The 17,827-nt window shown below is 36.2% G+C and overlaps 1 long non-coding RNA gene across 1 annotated transcript in view; it reads right to left on the bottom strand.

Moving 5' to 3' along the window:
• The window catches only part of LOC150108471 (uncharacterized), a 62,651-nt gene that overhangs the window by 27,478 nt on the left and 17,346 nt on the right, over positions 1-17,827 (bottom strand). The window contains exon 2 of the long non-coding RNA XR_016550659.1: positions 12,045-12,110. This is a non-coding gene — a long non-coding RNA (uncharacterized LOC150108471). The remainder of the gene's footprint in view (positions 1-12,044; positions 12,111-17,827) is intronic.

Below are 17,827 nucleotides of genomic sequence, written 5' to 3' on the forward strand. Positions count from 1 at the left end.
AGCCCATCACGGAAGTAACCGACGGAAGGAGGACCTGAAATACACGCGGCCGTTAACAGACCTTCGGAAGAAAAGGATTGGGTAACGTAAAGACCTTTGTTGTATGTTTAAAATGAGACAGAATTTAATGTTAGATCATAATAAGTGGACATTTCATAGGGGACAATAATAAGGATTTGAATTTTGAGATAGAGTAATTCTGCTAAACAAAGGAATGTCAGGAGTGAAATTTTAGCTGCATGCGACTGAGATTATATGTGAATTTAATATTTTGTAGATGATTTATATCAGAATAGTAACGGGTTGAGAAATGTATTTTAATGTAGTAAGAATTAAAAAGTTTGATTTAGAATAACATAGTTAGCTTGTTTTAATGTTGCATAGAGTATGAGTAATTGCCAAGTTGATCTATGAGTGTTTTCTTAAATTAGTATTGAGTAACTAACTTAGTAAGAGATTTTGTAAAGCTTAATATCCCATTTCAATTATAGTTGTAAAGTGAATTTGTTCCAATAAACATATTTTATTGTATGTGCTTGATTCGAGAATTCAAATTACCACTTGCAAAAATTTAGAACCATAGCAGGAGGGAATTTAATGATAGTGTTTGAGTAATAGATTTATTGGTCACGACTGCAATTAGAACCAGTATCTATTTAGTGCATATTAGGATGAATGCCAGTTAACCTAGGAATATTTCCCTGAATTTTGAATAAGCTCATATTATAGGACTCTGGCTGGTGCAGGAATAAAAAATAAATTTGCTAGTGTCCGAAAAGAAAGCATTCCTAGGTAGAATTGAGTAGGGCATTATTAAGGAAGTAAGTTAGTATATTAAATAACAAGAAAGAAAGAGAACGAAGATATAACAATACTTAACAGGGTGCATCACAAGAAGATGAGGATTGGACATGAGGTCAGAAACCCTGGCAATTCTCTGCATTCCTTAAAAGGCTATGTGGAGGTCTCCACCCAATTATACAGCTTTGATCCTTAAGCATCCTGGTTTGATAAATGTGAAGTTGAAATGGATGTTGACCAGTAGCTGTTCATGTTTTTACTAGTTACAGGAACATGGAAGAATGACAATGGCCAGTTCAGTTAAGACAGTACCAAATAACTGGAGACCTCTATATAGCCTTTCAGGAATGCGGAGTTTCTAGCCTAATGCCCAATCCTCACTTTCATATGGTGCACCCCATTAGTAGGTATCAACTGGATACGGAACAAACAAGGAATGGGTTGGCAATCTGGGACTATGGCCCCATAGAAGGTTCTTCTAAAGGAAGAAATGGAGGAATTTTTTGAGTCATTAGAGCAGGCAGCTGACAAAGAAAATCTTGGAGATCTAAACAGCAGAGTAGGAAATGAATCCCAGGAGGCACATATGAATCTTTTGGGAACATTTGAAGAAGAGGCAAAAGCTAATAATAACAATGATAAGTATTTGCTGACTTTGCTCAGAACATGGACTAGTCATTACTAATTACATGTTCCAACATAAATACAGGGTGTTCGGGATAAATTTGACAGTTTCGTAAGGAAAAAGAAAATCTTCTTTGTATCTATTAAATTTAATGAATTGACAAAAAAACATTACAGGCAGAGTTAATTACAATACTATCAACAAGATTTACTCAAAATAACCACCATTAGCATCGATCACAGCTTCAATTCTGCTTCGGAACCTCGAACAAGCTGATGCTACAGTCTCCCTGGGAAGGGCCGCAAAAACTGTTTTAATTTTATCCATTAACTGGGCTTTTGTATTACTGGAAGTGCGATTGGTGTCTTTTTCAACTGCGCCCCATACAAAATAATCCATGGGGTTAAGGTCTGGGGAGTTTGGAGGCCAAACATTTGGACTGGTGAAGTCGTAGAAATTTTCAGACAACCATTTTTGACTTTTCCCAGAGGTGTGGCAAGGGGCCGAATCCTGCTGCCATACATACGGCCTACCATTGGCTACCCTTGTTATCCAGGGCTTGACTACAGTTAGCAACTCCACGAACAAAGCCCGAATTCCAATGCCAGGGTTCTTCAACACCTGTTCCTGCAGATTTGCGAGGAATTCTGCTGTACGAACGCAATCAGATCGTCTGCTAGGGATCTTTCTTCTTGCTACATCCTCGTAGTCACCATTGCAAGTCTCTAGTTCATGCCTGATTGTTTTTACTGTATTCAGGGAGCATTGGGCAGCAGTCGTAATATCCTTATTTTGATGGCGGGCACGAATCATCATGATACAAGTTATTCTCTTCCATGATTCAGGTGGGTTCCAGCTATCCATCCTTTCTGACATCTTGTATATGAATGAAGAAGGGTCCAAACTTTTAAATGAAGAGAAGTGTGTGTTAATACATGTAACTTACGGAAAAATATAATTAATTATAAATATGTCAAATTTATCCCAAACACCCTGTATGTGCACAAGTTAATATGGAGAGAAGACACAAGAAATAAGAAAAGCCTCATTGATTACATAATTCTTGATAGCAATATCTTCATGCTGGTTCAGGATACAAGAGTGTACCGAGGATTTGAAATCAGAAGTGACTATTACTTAGCACTAAGCAAGATAAAAATGAAAAGAACATTATGTTAAGAAAGAACAGTATGTTCTTTCTTTACATAAGAAAGATTGAAAAGAACAGTATGTAAGAAAGTTTTAAGAAGAATTAAAGTTGAGCAGTTTTACAGGTAAACTGCAGAGTTGACTATGCAAACATTATTGAAGAAAAAATAAAAGATTGAAAAATAAAACCAAACCTTAGAGTCTCGGTGGCAAACTCTGAAGAAGCACTGGTTAATTCAGCAAGGGAGGTATGTGGTGCAGTTGTCTGCAAGGATAGGAATATAAGAACCTCATGGTGGACACGAGAAGCAGTCCTACAAAAGCATACCAAAAGTTCCCAGTAAATAAGTCTTCAGATGCCTTAAAAGAATATAGAGAAAACTGTAAGAGAGCTAAGCTATATGTGAAAGTAGCTAAACAAACGTTCATGGGAAAACTTTAGTAAGAATATAGAAAATAAATATCAGGAAGGTGGCAAAATATTTTGGAGGCTATTTAAAAAGCTCAGAAATGGAGGAGAGAGAGTACTGTAAAAGGAATCTGAAGTAATTACTTTGAAAGACTTTTAAACAAAACAAGCAGTGACAGAACCATACTAGAGCATTTTTGAGAGGAATGCAAAGAGCAGTACATATAAATACTTAGGGAGAGAAAAACCATCCAAAACTTGAAATGTAGAAAGACAGCTGGAGTAGATATTCAACCAGAAATATAAGCATGGAGCTACCAGAGTTTTGCAGTTACCACATTGCATATTTCAGAGGACCTGATCAAAAGGTTGAATTCCATGTGATTGGAGTAGAGCTCTCATAATTCCCATCCATAAAAAAGGGAATAAAGCTGAATGTGAGAATACAGAGGAATTTCTCTACTAAGTAGAGATGCAAGAACACTTGAAAACAGGTTGAGAAAGATTGTGGAAGAGAAACTTGCAGAAGAACAAGATGGGTTCAGGGCAAATAGAGTTTGTCAAGACCAGATTTTCACTTTACAACAAATAGTTGAGAAATCATGGGAAAATGACAAGGATCTGTACTTTAGTTTTATAGATTGAAAGGGCATATCATAAGATGCAAGACAAAAGCTACTTAAAACACTATACTACAATTATATGGGGCAAATGTAACATTACACAGAGCAATACACAGTCTATATTTAAGTTGTCAGTCAGCTGATGAAATTGAAGAAATTACAGGAAGATGGTTTGATGTAAAATCAGGGGTAAGACAAGGATGCACATTAACTCCATTCGAAAGAAATTGGCATTAGACCTGATATTAGAATTGGACATATAAACTTAATTCTTTGCTTTATGTAGATGATGTACTAAACACATCTAGTGCAAGTCTCCAGGATTCTCGAACTAAATTGAATAATGGATGTGACAAATTTGGCATAAAAATCAGCAATAAAAGACCATAACTATGAAAATAAGCAGGAACATAGAAAACTTCAGCCGCATTCTGAATTGAGATCTGATAGAACAAGTAAAACATTTCAGCAATTTAGGCACAGTCTTTAGTGAAGATGGAAAGTTAATCTGGAAATAGACAACAGAATAAGCAAAGCTGTTATGGTGGATAGCCAACTAAACAAATTTATATGGAATAAGAGAGAAATTAGCCAAAACACCGAACTAGCAGTATATAAGACAGTGTTCAAACCAGTTTTAAGTTATGCATCTGGGAACTAGGTTAGAAATAAAGCACTTGATCAAAAACTAGAGACCACAGATATGAGAGTGCTGAGAAAAATTAGAAGAGTGAAATGATGGAAGCAATCGCAGAATCATATTAAAAATGAAGATATTAGAAGATACTACATTGTTAACATTCAAAAATGTGTCGGTAGAGCTAATCTAAGATGCTATGGTCACTTCAATAGAATAGAATGGGTGTTAGCAAAACAGGTGTTTGATGCCAAAATGGCAGGAAAGAGACCCCAGAGAAAGACCAAGGTCTAGGTGGATTGAGTCAGTCAGAAGTGCCTTAGAAGCACAAAATGTTAGATATGACAATATTAGAGCAAAGACAAGTAATAGACTAATTTGGAGGAAAATTTTTGGTAGCAAATTAATAATAATATAAACTTAATCATATAGTACTATCATAATAAACTGAACACTCATTGAGTGTACATATCAGTAAATTGATGATGATATAGAAAAGACAATTCAGAAAAGAGCATCTCTTTGAATTTGAGTTTCTCTCTCTCTCTGTGTTTGAGACAGACAGACAGAGAGACAGAGAGAAGTCATTTTTTATGTATAGTGTTAGGGATTTATATAGCATTTTAGTATAGCTGAAATGTGATGCTTAATTCAAATACCTGATCTGAAGAGGATGCCAAGTTTGAAATTTTTTAAACAAAGAATGTGTAGAGAAGTGAAATGCTAAGGATACTGCAACAAGACTCAAGCCCTGTCCATTTACCATAATGAAGGAGATTCTTATGGACAAGCTCACTAAGTGACTGATCCTGGGCAGGCCATTCAAGACTGTTCATCTTGCTGAAGTATGAGCCAAAGCAGTGCATGCACATTATAAGGATCCCCCCGCCACCCTTCCAGATGCTATGTTGTGCCACACGTCAAATATGGCAGTGACGGCAGAATACTAGATACAGTGATGGTGTTCCAGAGAATAAAAAAGTAAAATACACTCAAGAAATCAAGTGGAGTACAATAAAGATACAGGAAGAAAAGAAAAAAAAAAGAAGAATGAAAAAAACCTAGCCCAATCAATGGATGATGTTCTCTACTATGAACAGTGTCCTACATGGAGATGTTTCATTCTTGATTTTAGATTAACAACTTAGATGCAATAAAGTACAGTACACTTGCTTCCAGCTTCTGTAGCTTAATCCATTTCAATGATTCTCTTTGAATGGAAAGACCTAGGTTCAAATCCTGTCCAGGATGTGAAGAACTTTTATCAGGACTTTTCAAGTGAAATAGAGTTAGACAATCTCACATGGAGGTGTCAAGGTTTTCCTCACAGAAATTAATTTTTCATCATGCAAAACAGGCAAACCAGGAAGAACATTCACAAATAAAATCCATGCGGATAAAATTAAAGGACCTATCAGAGCATTAAATAGGTTTTCAAAGAAGCCAAGTTATTTAACTTTGAGGCCAATGAACCTGACATTGCAAGGGAAAATGGGACATTTACCTTCATAATGTTGCATTCTTTCCTTCATGCAGTAAATGTAATTCGATATGGGCATAATGCATTTAAGTACGTAACAAGATGTCTGAATACAGTCATTCCTCAACTTGCGTCGGGGTTCCGTTCCATCAGGCAGGATGTAAGTCGGTTCAGACGTAAGTCGATATATTAAATCAACAGAGTTATAAGGGTTAGGGACTTAACTGCAATAAATATATTCTCATTTTAATTTTTAAACCTTATTATAAAACTGTAACTGTGCATTACTGCCACTATAAAACAGAAGAATAAACCCAAATCTTCTTTCACAATCACATCTTCAATACCTTCCCTATGTAAAGGACCAGGCTGTGGCTCTTCTGGTGTAACCTTTATTTTTTTTTTTTTTTGATGAAAATGTCCAATGTGCTTATTCCTCTTCTTCTTTTCATCATAAATTTCTTTACATCAAGCAGATGCATCATGTACTTTCCTTTCTACTAATAAGTAGCATTCAATATTGGGGTCCATGTCTTCAGTCATTTTGAGAACATCTATAACTGCAGAGAACATTTTTGCAAGACCCTTCACTGTGAATTGTATAACTACCTCTTCTTGTTTCTCTTTCTCCTCTTCTGCAACACATTGTTCCTCCAGTTCGACCAATTCTTTGTTGGTCAACTCTTCAGGGGCACTTTCCTATGAGTTGAACTATGTCGTCATCATTCACTTCGAGATTCAGATTGTTTGCTAGGCCCACTATTTCTTTACTCAATTTACAAAGTTTTTCATTTTTTTTTCAAAACTTCCAAAATCATGCACAAACCTTTTTAATATCTTTTTCCATATGCCACTCATACATTGAGAGATATCACTTCATCTCAAACTACAGCAATATTTTTAATAGCATAATAAATATTGAATGTTTTCCAGAATTGCATGAGAGTCTGGTCATTTCCTTCAGTAGCAGAAATGACTTCTGAAAAAAGTTCTCCATAGATAATAAGCCTTAAACACTACAAGAACTCCCTGATCCATCAGTTGGATCAATGTAGTAGTGTTTGGAGGGAGAAACATGACCTTGAACTTGGTGAAGATCACCATATATAATATGGATGACCTGGAGCATTATCTAGAGTTCATAAAATTTTAAATTCTACATTTTCTTTCACACAACAGCTTTCCATTTCACTCGCATTACAGTTGATTAAGGCATCTGCAAACAATTTTTCAGTCATCCATGGCTTCTTATATCTCTGCTAATGAACTGGAAGAGTATGCTTCCTAATGTTTTTGAAAGCTCGTAGATTCCCACTATGCTATATCACAAATGGTTTCAGTTTATATCCAGTCACATTACCCCTTAACAGAATCGTAACACAGTCTTTAAGAGCTTTGAAACCAGGCATAGATTTTAGCTTTTTGTGGATGAATTGTCCGCTTGGGCATTTTTACCGAAACAAGGAGGTCTCATTCATATTAAATATTTGCTGTGGCAAATAATTTTCCTCAGTAATAATTTTATCCAATTCCTCCACAAACTCCTCAGCAGCCTTCTCATCAGAACTTGCAGATTCACCATACATTTTCACATTATGCACTGCAAAACGCTGCTTGAATCTCACAAACCAACCGGAAGAAGCGTTGAAATCGTAGTAGTAGTAACCGGGTCCTACTTTCTCCTTCAACATGTTGAAGAGACTTAGTTCCTTAGCAGTTATGGTCATAGTGCTAAGAAGTATGCGCTTTTGGTTCAGGTCCTCTATTGCATGGTGGAAGTAGCTTTTCCAATCACTGATAGGACCTTGTTGTTGCTTTGTCACTATCACTGACAAAGTTATTGTTAACTAACTAAACTATGTTAAATAAACATGTTAAATAATTAACAATAAATACACAAATAACATATCTTTCAAACACAAAATCAACAGAGGAACTATTGAAGCCAAGTGCCGACTGCTGAGGGAGATTGCCATTGAATGCACTCTTGCCACTGTATTGTTGCTAAATAAAAACCTTTTTACTTTAAGCTTGCTTGAATCTTGTTCGAAAGTATAGTCGAAAATGCTATTTATTCCATTATGGGATCATGGACATATCTTCGAAAGGACGTAAGTCGAGGGATGACTGTATTTAAATTTTGTTTATCAGACCTCTAAGGCAAGTCGTTATAAAATATTTTGGAGAAATAAATTGAGTAATAGTGTACAGCAGGCATATTACACTCAAATCTTGTGAATAGCCACTTAAGGAACAGAGTAAATCTGAGAGGTTGCACCATAAACATTCCAATTCATTTCAATAATATATCAAGAAAATAGTAAAGAAAGTAGCTAAATGCTATTTACTTAACTTTGAAACAAAAGAAAGATTCAACATCATCACTAAATCATTCTTTCAAATCTTAAGTTTTGTGTTGCCAAAAGAATTGACATAATTTCTAAAAACAGAACTCAGTGGTTATATATTATGGAAGATGATATAAGCAGACCATATGCAATGGCTGTATATGGTCTGCAAGCAAGATTGATGGTACATATCAGCAATTCAATGATGCTGAATTTGAACTGCATCAATACAGGTATTTATTGCATATGCAAAGAGGGCTTTCTTATCTATGCTGCAGGTATATCATGGCTCTGTATCCCATTACTTACTCCAAACCAGAAAATCCCCCATACAAAAGATATTAACTAAATGAAAACACATAACAGAGATATCAATCCATGCAAGTGAGGAGAGACATTCCCCCCCCCCTCACTCCAAGAATCTCATGAAAATTTAAATATGAGATTTAAATTGAACTTCATAAGCATCTTATGCCCTCCCCCTTCTGCCAACACAATCTCTATCTTATCCTAAATACTTTCCATAAAGCTGCCCAACCTCATTTATAAAAAGATCAAAAATAACCCTATGCATTCTTCCTCTCTCAGGAAAAACAAAACAAAACAAGGATGATAATGCTCCCTCCTGTTTATGAGGGAAAAGAAGCATGGAGTACATGTCTTTGACCTTATTCCTTTTCATTTCACTTCCAGCTGATAATGTATTAGAAGACAGTCAAGTAGATTCTCACTGGATTCACCACCATCTCATACCTTCTCACAAATCTATAAAAATCTGATTTCTCTCAATACCTACTCTTTCTTCAAGTACACTGAGAGTCCATTACATTATTTAGACAAACTACCGAAACAACTGTCAGTGAAACTTAGTTCAACTGAGGAAGATGTTATAACAGGAATAGAAATTGAAGGGTATAGCATATTTTGGCAGGATAGGGAAGGTAAACATGGTGGTAAAGTGTTACTCATGAATTGTGTCCTCTCATGGTGGAGAATCACAGTGGAAATAACACTGATGGCTTTGGGAGGATATAGTGTCAGTTAGATGTTTATAAGACAAGATAGTCAGTGGAATGTTGCTATAAAGGATTACATATTATTATTATTATTACATGACACCTCCAGGGAGTCCAATGACTCATCGAGGGAGGGCACCCACTCTACAACTCTCTGCCTCTCAATTCACCAACAATTACAACCAACTACATCCACCACTAGTATTTTCACAGACAATCACAAACATCCATGCCCATGGCAAGATTAGAACCCACAGCCTTTTGGCTGGAGAGCAGATACACTAATCACTCAGCCAACCAGGCCGGCCTGGGGGGGGGGGGTCAAGTATGACATCTCAATCACAATCAGATCCTCTCATGCTATGTCCAAATCCAAAACTCTTGATCCTTGTGTTCTCTCCACCACATACTGCTTAACAAATTTGTCCCTCAAGAACTCCAAAAATTCAGTTCCCTTAGCACTGCATATGGTAACGAGAATGAACTGTTTAAGCAAATTAATTTGGCATGTGCAAAGCAAGTGATCATTATGGAAAAATTTCAACTATAGCAATATAAACTGGGCAGAGGAAGCAGCATGCAGTGCTAAGGGAACTGAATTTTTGGAGTTCTTGAGGGACAAATTTATTTATGTGGTGGAGGGAACACAAGGATCAAGAGTTTTGGATTTGGACATAGCATGAGCAGATCTGATTGTGACTGAGATGTCATATTTGACCCCCAGTTGGTGAGAGTGACCATGTAGTCATGACTTGGAGCATGAATAGGCAGGTAGAAGTATCAAGTCAGAGGGAATTTATGTAGAATTATAAGGCAGGCAACTATCACTGACCTAGAAACCAGCTTGCAAACAGTACAATGGATGAAAAAAAAAAAAAAGAAAGGAACAAGAGTGAGAGTGCATGGAAGATACTTAAGAAAAATTAGTTGAGCAATTTGGAGTCATATGGATGATAAGATATTATGGAAGGCATATAAAGAGAGAGATGGAGAGCAGTTGCATGAGTAATATAAGGCTCAGGTCTAGAAAATTGACTAGTATTGTAAAGAGAGAAAAACTAGAATATGAGAGGAGACAGTGCTGCAATCCAAGGAGAATCCCAAGGAGTTTTTTTGGTGTATGGCAAGTAGGAGAAATAGGAAAAATGATTGTGGATGGATTACCTTGCTGGATGGAGAAGAGATTCAGATAACAAATGCAAATAGCATAGTTGAATTATTTAATGATCACTTTATTTAAGTGTTCCATTCTGGTACAGCAGGCTTTATTCCTAGATGGATAAAGAGTAGTGAAGTGATAGAAGTAAATGAAGAGGATGTATTCTGAACACTGAGTAAGCTAAATGCCAGTAAGACAAGAGGACTAGACAGAATTTTACCTGGTGTTTTAAGGGAATGTGTCGTGGAATTGACCAGGTCATTAAATTTGCTGTTTAATAAGGCTTGCAATGGACAGATTCCTGGAGTAGAAGAAGGGCAAGATAGTGCCATTGCATAAAAGTGGTAGTAATAGAATTGAGATATCAAACTATAGGCCTGTTTGTATTTCTTCTGTAATTGTTAATATTTTGGAGAAATTGGTAAGAATTCATATACAGAATTGAGAAGATGAGGGAAATATTATTTATGCAGGCCAGCATGGATTTGTTAAGAGGCACTCTTGTTTTAGTAATCAGGTAACCTTTTACAACAGAGTAACAAGAGTAGTGGATGAGAGTAAGGCATCCACAGCCATTTTTTTTGAGTTTCCCAAAGGCATTTAACAGGGTGCCACATGACAAACTGTTTTTAAATTGCAACATATGGGTTTGAATATCAAGTTAGTGGATAGGATTGGTAACTAGCTTTGCGATAGATAGATTTTTTATAGAGTTGTGCATGGGGGAGCAGTATCAGGGAGTAGGAAGGTTACAACGGAGTTCCACAGAGTTCAGTACTGGGACTATTATTATTCAAGCTTCATGTCAATGATGGGAGATATTTAGTTGTTTGCAGATGATGTAAGGCTCAGGAGGGTTATTAATAGAACTGATGTTTTGGCTCTTCAGAATGATTTGACTAAGCTGGAAAGGTGGACAAATGAATGGGGACATCAGTTTAATTCAGCCAAATGTAAGGCTTTGAAGTTTGGGATTCACAGATAAGATGACTCATACTCACTTGGTGGAGTTACATTGGAAGAAGTGGATGACATAAAGGGATCTTGGAGTGATAGTAGATAGAAATTTGAAGGACTTAGAATTTCTATCCACTACCACTCCTCTACTAACAAATTTCTTTGAGAGGACATTAACCACAAGAGATAAAAAGGATGGTGGTGGTCCCACTGTATAAAGCTTTGATCAGACCACACCTGGATTTCTGTGCTCAGATCTAGTCACCAGGATTTGAAGAGGATGAGGTAACCTTTGAGAGGGTACAGAGACAGATAACAAAAATGGTTTCAGGACTGCACACAGTGTTGATTATGAGGATAGACTGAGGGCATGAAAACTACAGAGTTTGGTGAACAGAAGATGCAGGGGGAGGGGATATGATTGAGATATTTAAGCTGTTGAAGGGTTGATATCAGATTAACACTGGGGAGATTTTTTATATGGTAGAATGAGAGGAAGCAAAAAGAACAGGAGCCATTCCTGGAAGTTACAAAAAGTAGTAGTAAGTTTTTTATTTTTTGTTGTTATGAGAGTGGTAGGAACATGGAATGTATTGCCTGAGAGTGTGGTGAAAGTGGAAACGATGGAGGAGTTTAAGGAGTAGTACAATAGACTTTGTACTGGCTAGTTTTGACCTTCTACAATGAGTCTTGTGACTCCAAGGAGGTCAAGAAAACAATAATAATAATTTTTCTTCATGTTATCTTCCCTTTTGAAATTTAAACACAGTGTCTGGACAATCCGATATCAAAAAAGTAAGAATGCTAATTTAATAAAACCTGTAAGAAATCAAGATTTACCTCTTGCCTTGCTACATCGGAACAGTCTTCAAATGCTTTTTCTGCTGATAATTTGGCTTGTTCAGCCTAAAAGTATTGCATAGAATTTACATTACAATATAATATACATACACAAACTACTTTTATGAATACAGTATTGTAAGCATATGTATATAGAATTAAACAATAGGATTCAATGAAAAACAAAAAAGAACATAATGTAAAATCAATAAAGAAAACTCATACTTTGCAAAAATAGTTTCAATTAAGATAGATTGTCATCCTGTCTGGAGGCAATAGGCTTAGTGGTATGTTACAGTTTTAAGCCATCTCTTAATAGGTCTTCTTGGCAATCTTCTTCCACTAAGGATGTATTGAAGAATAGATTGACTCCTGGTCCTGTCCATTCTATTTACATGCCATAACCATTTTTTTTTTGATACTGATGCATATATTCATTTCAACTGATGTAAGTTGTTCGTCTTGTTTTCTGATGGTCCATACTTCACTCCATATCTTATCATTGTCTTGTATGCTTGTATGCTTCAATTCTGGTCTGCCTCTGCAGTTTTGTTGGATTAAAAACTTGAATAATTATTCTAAGTGTGTTCTACTTTTGAATTTTATTAATGTCATTTTCTTCTTCATCAGTCAAACTATACCCAAGGCAGTATGATATTTCCATATTAAATTTTATAGTAATGAGGTTTAAATGGTTCTTAAGTTATATTTGTACATTAAGAATATAAGAGAAAATATCAAGTTGTTTGTTGATGATGCAAATCTAGGTAGGGAAATAGTTAATGAAGATGATGAACAGAAAGATTACAAGTTTTATACTGCACTGATGGACCTGGACTGCAGGAAAGTGATGAGGCTAGCAACAGGAATGCTCACTTGGATGTTGAAAAACATGCTGACAAATAGCAATAAGGTTGTTATCTTCCTTTATAAAGATTTGATAGGGCTGTCTGGACTACTCACAGATTTGGTTGACTAAGGGATGAAAAGCTGGTGAAAAGGATCCAAAAGCAAGTAACAACGATGGCGGAAGATCTATGGAATGCTTCCAATGAGACAGACTGAAGATCTGTAAATTGCAAAAATTGGTTGAAAAGAACAGACATTGTATACTCCAAGTTGCATTTGCAAATTTTGCTATGTGACCTTTGAACTTCAAATTCCTATCCACCATAACACTAAGATCCTTAGCCTCATCAGTTTCTTGTAGCATAATCCTGCTAATATAATATGATGATGGAAATCTGATCAGATCAAAGTGCATAACTTTACACTTACTAACATTAAACTGACAGCAGTTATTATTTGCCCAAATCTCCAGCAAACAATTGAATGTCTCCTGTTAGATCCTTCCTAACATCATTAACATATAGAGTGAACAACCAGGTCCAAGGACTGATCCCAAGGGTACACCTCTGATAACCTTAAATCTGGCTGATTCACACCCACTATACACCAATCTTTGATACTTGTCAACCATCCACTTATGCAAGACAAGAGTTTATATTCCAAACCTATATTCTTCAGTTTATGCACAGTCTTTCATGTGGTATCCCATCATATGCCTTAGTAAAATCCAGCAGTGTCATAGTGTATCCATTTCCTTTATAATAGAGTGTGATAATCAGGATTTTAGATAAGCTAGGAAGGATAGCCATAACAAATTACTTGTCAAGCGTGTACTTACATTTTTTTTTGTTAAAATAAATGATTTGTTAAACAACATGCTGATCTGATTATTGCCAATGCACTATCTCGAAAAAAATTACGAACCTGTGTGCCGATAGGATATTGCCACAACTAGCTTAAGTGTTAAGCAAAATAAATAGAAACTTCTGTTATAGTAATGAGTCCTTGCATTGCCGATATTCCAAATTTCAATCCCTCACTCTCGGAAATTCAGTCTGGCTGGCGCAGTCAAAAACAAATTTTGCCAGGCTGAAGAGCTTAAGGGACTGAATAAGTAGCAGATGTATGGCTGGCGGCAATTGAAATTAGAGCCGGTCATACTTATGATTTAGGATTAAGGCAAGGCAGAAAAGGGGGGGGGAGTGAAAAAGAAACGTAAAAGTAAGTGAAAAAGTGAAAAAAAGTAAGTGAAAAAGAAACGTAAAGGAGAAAGCATTAACTCTAAGTAGTATATATATATGTGTATACAATAATTAAGGTAAAAATAAAGTAAAGACAAAATCTTACAACTGTCACAGTTATAAAAGTACAAAGTAGCAAATTAAAAACCAATTAGTATCATAAGAGTGATGATTAAAATTTGGAAAAGTTGATTAAAGGCAACTTCAGGAATGGGTGGATAGAAATACAATACTCTACAGTGGGTGGTATAGCTTTATTAAAGGTAGAGTATGTTTAGTAATTTACTCACATTTTATAATAGGAATAGTAGAACTGGATAAAGGAAATGATTACAGTCTGATAATGGTGGACTTTGCAAAGGTATTTGACAAAATACCAGATGGAAAGCTATTACATAAGAGGGAGTAAATAGGAATGAAGCTGGCAGCACAGATGGGGGGGGGGGGAATCAAGGTGAAAAAGTGACTAGTCGAGTCTTGAGGACTTTCTACTAGGGCCACTCCTCTTTAATTTGTATGTTAATGAAATAAGGAATAATTTCAGGGGCAAGGGATATCCAGTTGTCTGATGATGCAAAATTGGGGAGTGCAAGAGTTGATAAAGGTGAGGTAGATATAATGCAGGATGATTTAAATAAATTAGCAGTATGGACAAAGAACAATCGTTGTCAATTTCATGTGGCAAAATGTAAGGTTATGAATGCACTTCGGGATGAAAAGATTGCATACTTTATATCATATTGATGGTACTGGATGAAAGAGGTTTGAAGTTCAGAGGACAATGTATTCTTCAACATTCAAATAAAGATAGGGTAGTTATAATCTCTTATTGATGAAACAGTTATTTTTGACCACAAGAACTATAGAAAAGATTGACTTCTATTTGGGTTTATAGGTCAGATTTATTTCAAACTAAGTTATACCAACTATAGCTGTTGGCTTCATCAGGGTAAAAGATATATAGATGTAAGACTACTTAAAAGCTAAAATTGTAAATGAACCAAATATAATTGCATTTTTACAAAAAAAAATAGAAGAATGCATACATCACACACATAGAGCGTGTATGATCTCACTTGTTATGTAGGAACATTCTATAATTTGTAGCAAAATTTAATTCTGACAAGTTTAAAGATCTAATGAGGATCTTCCAGATCTCAGGCAGAATTAATCTTTGGTTTCTATATAGGTTTTGTTTTGAACGAATAACCGCTGTGGCTTCTTTTATCATTTGGGAGCAGAAATCCTCCTCTAAGTAGGGCATGGAGCTTTTGTTCCATTCTATGGTATGGTTTGTCCTAGAGAAATGAAAGGCTAACCCCGATTTGTCTTCTCTGTTATTGTTTACATCTCCTATGTGTTCCTTTTTTTCCTGATTTCAAAACTTCTAGAAGTCTGGCCAATGTAGTTCAAGCTGCACGAGCGAGGGATGTTATAGACTCCGGCATATTTGTAAAAAGTATGACTGTCTTTTGGAGATCATAAGAATTGCCGGATGGTCTTTGAAGGTTTAAAAGCCACTCGTATTCCATGTGGCTTGAGCAGTCTGGCAATCTTATTGGAAACTGTCCCTGTATATGGAATTACAATAGTGGAATTATAATGTATATCTTCAGGCTGTCTTTGTGGGGGGGGTCACAGAAAAGTATCTTGTGGATCAATTTTCTAGGACAACCATTCTTTGTAAGGTTATTTGATATCAGGGAGAGTTCATCTTTGAGGTCTTTATCATCTGTCGTAATGAGAGAGGAGATATGTGTATGACATTTTTATTGTTTGGAAACACACTGAAAAAAGGATCTGTTCGAGTTTTATAAGCAAGATCAACTCTTTGCACCACAAAATTAAATTCACTTTAGAACTTGAGAAAGAAAACCAATTACCATTTCTGGACACTTTAATTAAAAAACAAACAGATGGATGCATCAGCCTCAGTCTATTGCAAACCAACCAATACAGGTCGTTCTTGCACTTCACTTCTTCACACCACATTTCTCAGAAACTTAGCATTGTACACATGCTAAAAAATTGGGCTCTATCTTTCTGGCAATCTTTCCAATAAGACTGCCAGACTCCTCAAGCCACATGGAATATGAGTGGCTTTTAAACCTTCAAAGACCATCGGCCAATTCTTAAGATCTCCAAAAAGACAGTCATCCTTTTTACAAATATGCCGGAGTCTACAACATCCCCTGCTCGTGCGACTTGAACTACATTGGCCAGACTTCTAGAAGTTTTGAAATCAGGAAAAAGGAACACATAGATGTAAGCAATAATAGAGAAGACAAATCGGGGTTAGCCTTTCATTTCTCTAGAACAAACCATATCAATGAATGGGACAAAAGCTCCATGCCCTACTTAGAGGATTTCCGCTCCTGAATGATAAAAGAAGCCACAACAGTTATTCGTTCAACACAAAACCTAAATAGAAAAACAAGGATTAATTCTGCCCGAGATCTGGAAGAGCCTCATTAGATCTTTAAACTTGCCAGAATTAAATTTTGCTACAAATTATAGAACGTTCCTACATAACAAGTGAGATCATACACGTTCTATGCGTGTGATGTATGCATTCTTCTGTTTTTTGTAAAAATGCAATTATATTCGGTTCATTTACAGTTTTAGCGTTTAAGTGGTCTTACATCTATATATCTTTTACCCTGACAAAGCCAACAGCTATAGTTGGCGAAACTAGTTGGTATAACTTAGCTCAAAATAAATCTGACCTATAAACCCAAATAGAAGTCAATCTTTCCTATAGTGATAATCTCTCTTTATAAGGCCCCTGCTTGGCTATATCTTGAATACCATATACAGGCTTTGTCACCTGGGTTTCTTGGGAATCAAGAAATGGCGGAGAGTTGGATTTATCATATTAATCCTACCATCCCTGTGTGAGATCAGCTAACTCAACTTCAGACGAAAAGCCTTGATAAAAGGTCCTTCACATCCTAGACAAGATTCAAATCCAGGTCATTCCAATGACAGGTCTGTGGAATGCTCCACATTGGTCTGTGGCGGTTGCAGAGTTTAGTTGACAGGTAGAAGAGACAGGACATGATAGAAACTTCTATATTAATGGAGATTCTATAAGAGTAACACAAAAGAAAGTTTTCAATACATGATAAGTAGAGGGAGAAAGAACAAGGGGTCACTGCCTGGAAGATGTGTAAGAGTGTGGGTAGTAAGGGAGTGTAGACTTGATTTTTTGCTTGGAGAGTGGTGAATGAGTGGAATGGACTGCCAGAGGTTTAAGCAGAGGTATGCAGATATTGTGTTAATAATGGTCAGTAGAGCCCGTAGCTCAGTCGGTATAGACAAAGCCCTTTGGTCGGAAAAACCTGGGTTCGATTCCCATCCATGACGTGAGGAATCTTTACTGGTCTGTTTTGAGTAAAGGTGAGTTAGCGGGTCTCATATGGAGGTAGAGGGTATCTCAGAACAGGCAACCGGCCCATGAATACACATGGATTTACAGTCATAAATACATACTTAATCCCTTATTAGGAGGGGCTCAACCAGTCCTAAGGGATGGATGAGGAATCCCATACGAATAAATAAATAATGGTTAGTGTGGATCTATAATAATAATAAAATATGTGATGGAGCACGTGTGATATTATAATAATATCATATAATAATAATAAAATATGTGATGGACAAATCAATTTCTTCTGTATGGGCATACAGAAG

Source organism: Typopeltis vanoorti, chromosome 3 (genome assembly GCF_054136105.1).
Source record: "Typopeltis vanoorti isolate ZY-2024b chromosome 3, IOZ_Tvanoo_1.0, whole genome shotgun sequence".
Taxonomy (NCBI): Eukaryota; Metazoa; Arthropoda; class Arachnida; order Uropygi; family Thelyphonidae; genus Typopeltis; species Typopeltis vanoorti.